Raw genomic sequence first — 10,679 nt, forward strand, 5'->3', positions numbered from 1 at the left:
CGCATCCACGGCAATCTCGCGGGCTCGGTGGTACATCCCGAGGACACGAGTCATCAGCGAGCTCAACCCCTCCCCCTTGACCATGCCGAGTCCGTCGTTGACGACGCGGACCGCATCCCGCAGGGTGCCGTGCTCACCACGCTCCGCGTCGAGTAGCTCCCTCAGCCGGGCAATTTCGTCTGCAAGAACCACCCAGAAAGACCCACCAAGTTAGAAATCACCACGAAGACACAAAAATGAAAAGGAGTCTCACCGTCGGACCGGGCCTTCAACTCACGCTCCCGGTCGGCCCCCTGGGACACAGCGGTCTGGAGCCCCTACACTTGTGCCCGGAGCTGACCGACCTCTGCGCCAAGCTCGGCTGCCATCTTCTCAGCCTCGCTCTTCCGGGCCGCCTCGGAATCCCGCTCTTGCCAGGCCTTTTGCCGCTCGCGCCGGATGCGCTCGATGGTCTTCTGAAGGGCATCAAGATCCCCCCTGAGCCATCCGAGCTCCTCGGCATGAAGGCGGGCCTTCTCGCCAGCAGCAACCTGAAGTTCCTTATGGTCGAGGCGGGCCTTATCGACAACGGCTTGGAATTTGGCCTCCGACCGCCGCACGTCCTCCTGCGCCGTTTGCTCGCGCCTTTGCAGGTCGTTGATGACGCCCTGGGTGGCAACAACCTGCATGGTTAGCTCCCTAGTTCGCTCCCTCTCCAAGTTGAAGCACTCCCAGAGCCCCCACTCCAGCCGGAGGAAATCAGATTTCCCCCGACTGCATTCTTGGAGAGCCTACAAAGTAGTACACCATCAGGGGTAAGGCAACGGGAAAAGGGACAATCACCAATAGGAGAGGTAATGTACCTGGCTACCAGGGAGGACGACGTTGTCCAACTCCCCCAACACCGAGGACAGAGCCGCGCGGGCGTTGGCGAGGCTGCCCTGCACCGCTTGCCACTTGCGCCACTCCGCGGCGTCATCCAAGGTGAAGAGGTGCCTCAGCGGGTCCTCACGGGACGTCCAACGTAGGACAGACCCTCTCCACGCCCTGGGAGCGGTAGCGGCCAAGGCTGAGGCGGGAGCCGATCTCGACGCCACCGTTGAAGCAGGCTCCATTATCCCGGAAGCCGCCGGGCTCGCCGACGGTCCCGGCGCCTGCGCACCTGTCGCCATCGGGGCCGCCACGGGCCCGCCCGACGGCACCACCGCCTCCGACACAGGCGGCGGAACAAGTATTCCCGCGGCCACCTCGCCCTCGGCCGCAACCACCGAGGGAGGCTCCTCTGCCCCTGCTGGAGCCCCTCAAGCGGGCACCTCCGCCTCTGCCGCTGGTGCCACCTCCGCCAGGACCTCCGGGGTGGAGGTCCCCGCCTCCATCACCGCTGCCTCCTCCGCCGCAGCCACGGAGGCAGACACTCCCTCCTCTGTTGCCGCCACCATCCCCGTCACGGCTGCAGGGACATCCGTCCCTGTTCCCGTCGCTGCCGTTCCCTCCGCCTCGTCGGCGTCGAGGTCAATCACCTCCCCGGCCGGAGGGCCCTGGGGAATGACGCTCTGCACCGAAGGGTCGACCGGGGAAGCGGAAGGTGGAGCGGGGTCCACACCCTCTCCCACGCCCGATGGTGCCACCACTCCACCGGTCGCCGTCACGGGGGCCGCTTCCGTGGAGGGACCCGCAACCTCACCGGGGACCCCGCCGCTCGCCGCGGGCGGGACCGCGGTCCGCTCCGCAGAAGCGGACAACACCCGCGCGCCTTTTTGGGTGCCAGCTGTACAACGAGGCCACGGGGGGCGGCACTGCGAAACAATCAACAAATGTTAGCGGAAACAAGCGTAAGGTGGGGGAAGGAGCGAGGTTCGCAAGGAAATCCAACGCACGTTCCTCCGGAGCAAGGACGGCGCGCGCGCTTCGCCTCTGAACCGGACGCCGACCCCAGGGTGTCCAGCAGCGGCCGCATGCCGCCACTCCTGTGCTCTTGGGCTGCAGGCGCGACGGCGGGGGCGGGCTCCGTAGACCTCCGAGGAGCGCCCCGCGCCGACCCCTGGGGGGCACTCCGTGATGACTCCTGGGGGGCGCCCCGCGCCGGCTCCTGGGCAGCGCCCCGCGCCGACCCCTGGGGTATGCCCCCGGAGCCTTGTGGAACCAAGCCCTGGGCGGATGATCCACCCACTTCATCCCTCATGGCCGTTTGCGGGCGCGCCTCCCGAATAACGAGTGCGCCCGACCGGAGGGATAAGACAAGCTCTTGCTCCTCCTCGTCATCCTCCTCCTCCTCCTCCTCATCGTCATCATCGTCGTCGTCATCATCGTCCGACATGACCTGCCCTCGCTGCCGCTGTTGGATCTCCTTGGCGGCCTTCTTCTTCTTTTTCGCCGCCTCCTTGTCCTTGCGGCGCTTCTGCTCTTCAGCAAGGAGACGGTTTTGCAGCCGCCGATCGGCGTCCTTCGGCACCGGCGGGTGCGAGTCCACGACCCGCGTCAGCATGCCCTACAAACACAAAATGGCCCCGCGTCAGAGCGACGACCAAGAAACACGAAAAAAGAAGGTCGGCGCACAAATTCCTTACCAAGTCAATGAAGCCCTCGTCCGGGCACTGGGTAGTCGGCGTCCTTGTCCTCCAACGCCTCCCGGATCCACTGTCGGATCTCGGAGGTGGCAAGCGCACCCGTTGCCAGGACGGTACCCTCGGTCGATGTGCCTGGAGTCATGTCGGTGAGCGAACGAGCCCGGAGCATCAGCGGCGCCACCCGCTGGGCATGGTACGCCCCGATGACCCCGGCTCCGGTCAGCCCCCTCCTGGCCTGCAGTAGGTCATGGAACCGCTTCTTCTTCTTCTCGACCGGTCCATACGCCCACACCTCCAGCGCCACATCGATAGTGCGGCCGGTGAACTCCGGAAGGGGGAGTTCGAGTAGTTCTTCACATAGAACCACTGGTTGTGCCACCCCTTGTGGGACGCCGCGGTCTTCATCACCATGTACTCCTTGGAGCGAGTATGGTGGAGGTGGATCCCGGCGCACCCAATCGGCACCGGGGGCGACCGCTGTTGGTTCCCCCTCCTCTCCGTCTTCTGGTACAGGCTGACCGTGAAAAAGTACTTCCACAGCGAGAAGTTGGGCTTAATGCCCAAGAACCCCTCGCACAATGTGACGAACACCACGATATGCTGGATCCCGTTGGAGTTGAGGTGCTGCAGCTTGAGCCTGTAGTAATGGAGGAGCCCGCGGAAGAAGCAGCTCGGTGGAGTCGCGAACCCCCGCTCGTGGAAGTGGGCGAAGGAGACGACGTAGCCGGCGGGAGGCGTCGGCACCTGCTCCGACCCCGGGAGCTCCCACTCGCCCACCTCCGTCCTCTTGTAGAGGAGGCCTTTCCTCACCAGGCCTTCGGCGCGCGAGGAGTTGAAGTGGGAAATCCCCCAGGATCCCATCGCCGAAGGAGAAAGGAACTCAACGGGGATGGGGAGAAAGGGCGTAGCGCTGAGCGGAGGAAGACAAAGCGGGCCCGGATGAGTTGAGGGTGAGCTAGGAAGGCGAAAAGACTTGAAAGCAGAAGGCGGGCGGAACCTACGAGGCGGAGCCTTCATTTTATAGGGAAGGCGCGAAGGGAGTGGAACTGACGCCCTTGTCGCCATAAATGCGGCGCCAGGTACGCCCCCATCACGCCTACTTTCCTTTAGGAAACCACGCGCACGATCAGCCGTAGAGACATCCTCTCCTCCTCAATTCGCGGGTCAGCACCCTCCATAACTCCGTCTTCCGGAAGACGCGCACACGACGTCCCCCACGTTTGGCCCAAGACACAACATCCGCCCCGATTTAGCCCAAGGCCCACCGAAAGGCAATAAGGGATACGGGGCTGGAAACGCCCCTACGACCCATTATGATCCAGAGGTTCGAAGGCTGGCCCGCTGCGGGTTCGACAGCCGCCTCAGGATGCCCATGAGCGAGAGGTGAGAAGGGACGGGTCTGCTAGCGACCGTAACCCGGGCGCACGACGGCCCCGGACGTCTCAAGCTCACATTCGAGTCTAGACTGGCATCAAAGTTCATGGTTTTTCCACGAGGAAAGGCAACGAGCCCCCGGATCCGACCGAACAGATTCGGGAACTATATGAACTGGCCGGCTTGAGCCTGGGGTACGCCACCAGCCTGGCCCGAGCCGGACCCCCCCTCCCCCCGAACGGGGACCGGGACTCCACTCGAACCGACCCGTTCGCAGCTCAACGAGCACCATGGTTCGTCCAACGAGGATAGCGTGGCACGGCTAATCCCCTCCGTCCCAGCGAACGGATGCTTGAGGGGTAACGATCAAAAGCTGATCTAGCCTCCCGATCGGTCTCCTGCAATGCGTGGGGGCTCGGGGGCTAGCGTCGCAACCAATGACCACGCGTGTGGTCACGATTTGAGGACTCGAGGCGGGAGCGCCCTACGGAGCAATGAGGAGTCCTCCCGCGCAAGGTCATCCACATGACACCTCTCCTAATCAAACTCCCTGGCCAAGCCGGACCAACAACACTCCCTATCCCTGATCAACCGCAGCTTGCAGGGCGAGCAGAGATCCCCGATGAGTGACGAAAAAAGCCTCTAGAGGATCATCTTTGCTCCACCACAGGCTCGGGGGCTACTGTTGGGGGGAAATATTAACGACCCCCTAATGCCGCTTAAAGCAACAGTCATGAAGGCCCAGGCCCACCTGCGGTAATTACGATTACCACCGACCCAGTAGAGGCAGAGAACATCCCACTCCGTCTCGCCCGACCCAGGGCCCCGGGGTTGGACAATCCTGACCCCTCGATGGCGGGACTCCACCTCGCCCGACCGCGGTCCCAGGGTTGGGAGCGCACGACCCCTCACCGCAAGGCTCCGCTTCGCCCGACCCGGAGTCCCGGGGTCGGACGCTCCCGACCCCTTGAAGACTGAACTCCGCCTCGCCCGACCCAGGGGTCCGGGGTCGGGAGCTCCCGACCCCCACCACAGAAACTCCGTCTCGCCCAACCCTGGGCGCGGGGGTCGGACTCGCTCAGGTCCACAAGACGAATATTCGCCTCGGGTGCGGACTGGAGGATCAGGATGACGATCTCCTGGGTCCCCCTATCGACCTCGCCATAAATGTGTTGCGGCCCTATCAAGCCAAAAGGGAGCGGTGTCCCCAACGTAATCGGTCCCGAATACCGATGCGCAGTCGTGCGGCGCGAGCTGCAGTGGCCGCGTCTCCTTCTGATTCACCACAGAGTACTCATGAGCTGCGCCGAACGACACAGGAGGGCGCATCGCTTGCTCTCGCGCCCCGTGCTCCCAACGGCAGTTTCAGGGATGTGACGTCCGGGTCTTATGGTAATCGGCGGGGCAACAGAATTGGACCTCCTCCCCGGCGGGCACGGATGCTGAGGCTGAGGCTCATCATCACGCTCGACAGCGACGGCGACCAGGGGGATCATCGACAGGATCGGGAAGGAATCGCCCTCCCTCGCCGGACGCGCTGATAGGGACCGGAGGCCGGAGCAAGAGCGGCGGCCTTGGGACCCTCCCCTTGTATTATTTTTGTACTTGGCTTATCCTTTCTACCTCTTCTCCTGATGCCTGGGTCAACTGTAACCCTGAGCTCCCTCTTGCGCTATAAAAGGAGGACCAGGGGTCATGAGACGGGGACTCGGACTCTCTCTCTCAAGTAAACAACACACACTCACACTTCCTTAGAGAACTAGCATACTCAAGAGACCTGGGATCAGTTCCCTCTCTCGCCCATCTGTAACCCCTACTACAGAACCCTGCGTGGGCAACACGAGCTGCCTCAATACTGGACGTAGGGCCTCCTTTGCCCGAACCAGTCTAACCCCGTGTCTCCCACGCTACCATCTGAAGCCTTATGCGCATAAAAGAAATTTACTAGTCTAGAGTCTTGATCTGCAAATCTTGACAACGACAGTTGGGTTTATTTCAAAACTTGGATTTTGATCTTTGGATCAAAACTTGACTGAAGTGATCATTGTTATGTAATGTTGTTTGTTGGCTGATCACTAAGTGTCAAGTTGTCTTATATGTCCATAGGCCATAAATCTCAAAATTTTAGATCTTTATCTATATCAAAATCTATATTTTTGCAGCTGTCAACTGTCTATCGGAACTTCTGGTGCCCTACTGGAACTTCCGACAACTAACAGAAGTACCAGCAAAATGCTGACAGGAGGTGCTCAGGAGAATGGAAATTAAGCTATTGAAACTTCCGACACAAGGTCGGAACTCCCAATGACCACCTTAGGAGAATTGAAAAATAAGTATCGGAACTTCTGACTCGTTATCAAAACTTCCGACAGGTCTCGGATATTTCATCTTTCCTCCAATAGACGATGCTCAGGAGTCTGAATTAATTACCGTTGGAACTTTCGACGCTCCGTCGGAACTTCTGATAGACTGCCAGGGACTATATATACCCGTTGGATACCGCTTTGAACCCTAACTTCTCTCTCATTCTAAACCACTGCCTCCCTCCCTCTTCTCTCAAAATCCTATGAGGGGATCTTGTGTTCTAGCTGCGGGATTTCTTTGCAAGTGCTATCTTTGGGTTGCCCACTCCTCGGAGGTTCCGATCCCCATCGGAGTTCTTTCGATTCACGCGGGAAATCTCAAGGTAAATTCATTCAAAAATCCCGTCACTCGATCTCTCAATGTAGTTGGAGTGAAGTGATTTCCTTTAGGGGATAGACTTTAGATATGCTTTAGAACTCATGCCTATGATCTTGTCAAGTTTGGTGGGCTAAATCTCTCGCTCCATGAATCATTGGCCGGGCTCGGGCCCTGTCGGAAGTTCCAACTCCTGGTCGAAAGTTCCGACAGGTGCCTGTTGGCTCTATTTTTGATTCTTTCATACAATCTCTTGACTACATCCTAATCCTATTACAAATTCTATCAGATGGCTCGTGACAAGAGAGGAAAACAGCATGAGGAGACACCGGAGATTGAATCAAATCCATCTTCTAAATCCAAAGATGAAGTGCCTAATGCACAATGCAAAGGGAAGAGGAAGGCAATCCCAAAGGTTCCCAAGCGTGCTCAGGGCAGGGGGAGGCCTATTCCAGCTGGAGGCCCTAGTCAAGGTGGTAGACCTTGCATGAAAAATGCCTCCGCTCTGGGTGCTCATCTTGATGACAATACGGGGATATCTTTGGATTATCTTGAACAAATCATCCTAAGTTGGCTAAACCCACTCTTCATGGTGAGCATGGATACAATGGATTTTGTATGGTTGATTATCAAAAGGGCAAGCATGACATAAGAGCTCCATGGTATGATAGGCCCTCTCAATATCAAAAGGATTTCATAGGTGATATTTGCTTTTGGCTGCGCTTTCATGCTGATTGGTATGAGTCCTTGATCCTATGCAAGAGTCATCCTACCACTGAAATGAAATCTATTTGTTGGCCATAGTTCAATGCTATTGAACTGCCGGTAATTGATCAAGTTTGGGAAGCTTGTAGGGATAAGAATCTTTTCCCTCGTGAAATTCAACTGTGATTGGAATGATGAAGTTGTTGCTCAAATCTATGCAAATCTCTACATTGACCGTCTAAATAAGACAATGCATTGGACTCTTCAAGGGAAGCCTCTCTCCATGACATATGCAGAATTTGGGAGCAGCCTTGGATACGAAGAAGATGATTTCAATAGATACAAGATTCATGAGATGGAGAATGTTATTGAAGATGGTGAGATGACCTTTATGTATGATAGTGCTTATGGGCAAATTGAGCATGGTACTACCAAGGGATTGATTTCTTACTACAAGTTGCTCAACCAACTTTTTCGGTACACTCTTTGTTCTAAAGGTGGTGATGCGGACAATATTTCCAACATGTCAAAGAACTTGCTTGCAAAAATGGCCCCCGACCAGGGTGATTTTAGTGCGTCTAACTTCATTTGGGAAGAAATTATAATTTGTTCTTACTCACCCAAGAAGAGTTGTCACTATGCTCCGTATATCTTTGCTATGATCAAGGAACTGACACAATTGGAAATTTTAATGGACAAAGGCCATCCGGTATACAAGCCCGAGAAAGGTCACATTGAGCGTTTATGCAAGATTGGTTCTCATGCTATTCGTCTTCCACCTCTAACCCAAGGACCATCTCATGGAGCTTCATATTCTCAAGTGCCATCATCCTCTCATAGACCATCTAGCTCTAGAGGTCTTCGACCCTCTCGTGCTTCAAAGAAGAAAGGAATCTTCAATTTCTTATCTCAAGGTTTATTTGCATGTTTCAATGTGGGCTGTCACAATGTGGATGAGCTGTATGCCCACAAGAAGTATGTTGATGAGCAACTATTGAAGATTGAGGGGAGGCAAAAGGCTCTCATGGCAAAGAATGATATACCACATTCTCCCGTTCGTGCTCTTATTGACTATCCTCCTCCACCGATTTTCTATAATCCTTGGGAGGAAATAGGACAGCTCTCCATGGTCTTTGGGGCTCCACAAGAAGAGGATGATGGAGATGATGAAGACGTGGGTGGGCGAGAGGAGTTGGAAGAAGAAGAAGAAGATGTCCCCAAAGCTAACACTCCTACCGATGAAGGTGAAGCTGATGATGAGGGTGACGATGATGATGAGGATGATGAGTGATAGCTAAGGATGGGCCTCTCCTTTTTGGCACTAGATGCCAAATGGGGAGTTAGCTCACCATAGGCTGGTGGTGCTTGGAGTTGCAGCTGCTATCTATCTATCTTTATCATGGACTTTAGTTTGCTGGCTTGCGGACATGTAAGACATTTATGTGGTGTGATGTGTGGTGTGCCAAGTGAGACTTTTAAATTTGTTAGACTTATTCATGATTTGCTATGTTAGTATGGATCTAGAACTTAATGTTTCTGTGATGATCATGGTTTGATGTTGTTGGCGCTAGAAATCAGCTAATCAAATTCCCAGCGTCGGACACACGACCCGGGAGAATCTGCTTAGCTCCTGTTCGGGTGATTGCCCTGGTGCAGTTCGCGCGGCGTGCCAGCCAATCTGACCTGTTGATTGGCAAGGAAATAAACATGTCAATTCCCAGAGGTTGCGATCGGCTAAGGTTCCGATCTCGAGAAAGCTTATCAGCGAATTGGCCGATTTGCCGTAATAAGGAAATCAGTTATGATGCAACCGATTACCAGGCAACGTTTATAAAGAAAACTGCTAGAGTAATCTAAACAACGCTACAGTAGCAACACTAGGAACAGATCTAATCGGCTATGCATGAAATAGGTAGATTAAATAGTGAAGTACAAGAAAAGCCGAAATTACTGATTCCTAGCTGGATAATTGGTGATAAAACTAGAACAACAGGTAAAACCTAGAATTCTAGTAAATATTGATAACTGATGAATAAATCTAAACGAAACAACAGCGATGCGCCCGAAGTTAAAGCTTAAAATTTACTCGATAAACGGAACTTACAAGATCGACTGGAGGTCAAGTTGATGCAGCCCCGCCAACCCGTACGAACTCGTGAAAAAGAAGAAAAAGTGTTGGTGAAGTCGCCTGCTTGAAAGTAAGTACGAAGAAATAATAGTTTGTTGTATTGAGTTGATGATGATTACAGATCTACAAGGGTGGCTATTTATAGCCCCGTACAAATGACTTCTTATCCGACTAGAACTCTATCCCTAAATTTAAACAGAAAACGAATATTTACAAGTACGATTCGTACTACTATCACGCGCTTCATGGGCTGAATCCCTCCTCATCTTCATAATCCTTTTTAAGCCCACATCGGCCCAACTATTCCAACCTCCTAATCGGCCGATCACCTCTTTGGCAAGGGGTAACCGATCAGGACCCACATGTCGAGGGCTCAGACTCACTCCGACCCTGGAGACTAAGGTCGGACGAGACGGAGATCCTCCTTTGGAGGGTCGGGCGCGTCCGATCCCGAACCTCAGGGGTCGGGCGAGGTGGAGATCCTCCCTTGGAGGGTCGGGCGCGTCCGATCCCGAACCTCAGGGGTCGGGCGAGGCGGAGATCCTCCCTTGGAGGGTCGGGCGCGTCCGATCCTGAACCTCAGGGGTCGGGCGAGGCGGAGATCCTCCCTTGGAGGGTCGGGCGCGTCCGATCCCAGACCTCAGGGGTCGGGCGAGGCGGAACTCCAAGGATCAATCGGCCGATCCTCGACTGTAGCATCAATTGGCCGATCCTTGACCGTAGCACCAATCAACCGATCCTTGACTGTAGCACCAATCGGCCGATTTCCAATCATCGCCCTTGTATCTTACCGCATATTCTAATCTCGCCGATTTTACTCGTGTCAAAATCTGGCGTCAACACATGCCCCCCCAGTTTCGGAGTAAAACATAGTCTTTATTTCGAAATTCTTTTTAACTTCCCGTCCGAAACAGACGCAATGAAAATATCCTTCCGTTTCGCGGTCTCCAACCTGATGATTGCAATCTTTTCGAAACGGGCGCCCACGATAACCACTACTCCCGAAAAACTCGAAACGCCGGCATGGTAAAAATTCCACTTTTACCCCTTCTCAGACCTTCTTTAAATATCAGCACATCCCGTACTCCTTACGAGCTCACGTCCTTCTTCTTCAGCGCACAGGCTTTCTTCTCCCTCCAACACTTTTCTAAGTCCTCCAATTCTCCAGCGCCTCCTTCCTTTTGCATTCCCTCCTACTTTTCCAATGGCGACACCTTCAGGCACCTCACCAACACGCGAAGCTCTGG

This window comes from Setaria viridis, chromosome 9, assembly GCF_005286985.2.
Source record: "Setaria viridis chromosome 9, Setaria_viridis_v4.0, whole genome shotgun sequence".
In the NCBI taxonomy this organism is placed as follows: domain Eukaryota; kingdom Viridiplantae; phylum Streptophyta; class Magnoliopsida; order Poales; family Poaceae; genus Setaria; species Setaria viridis.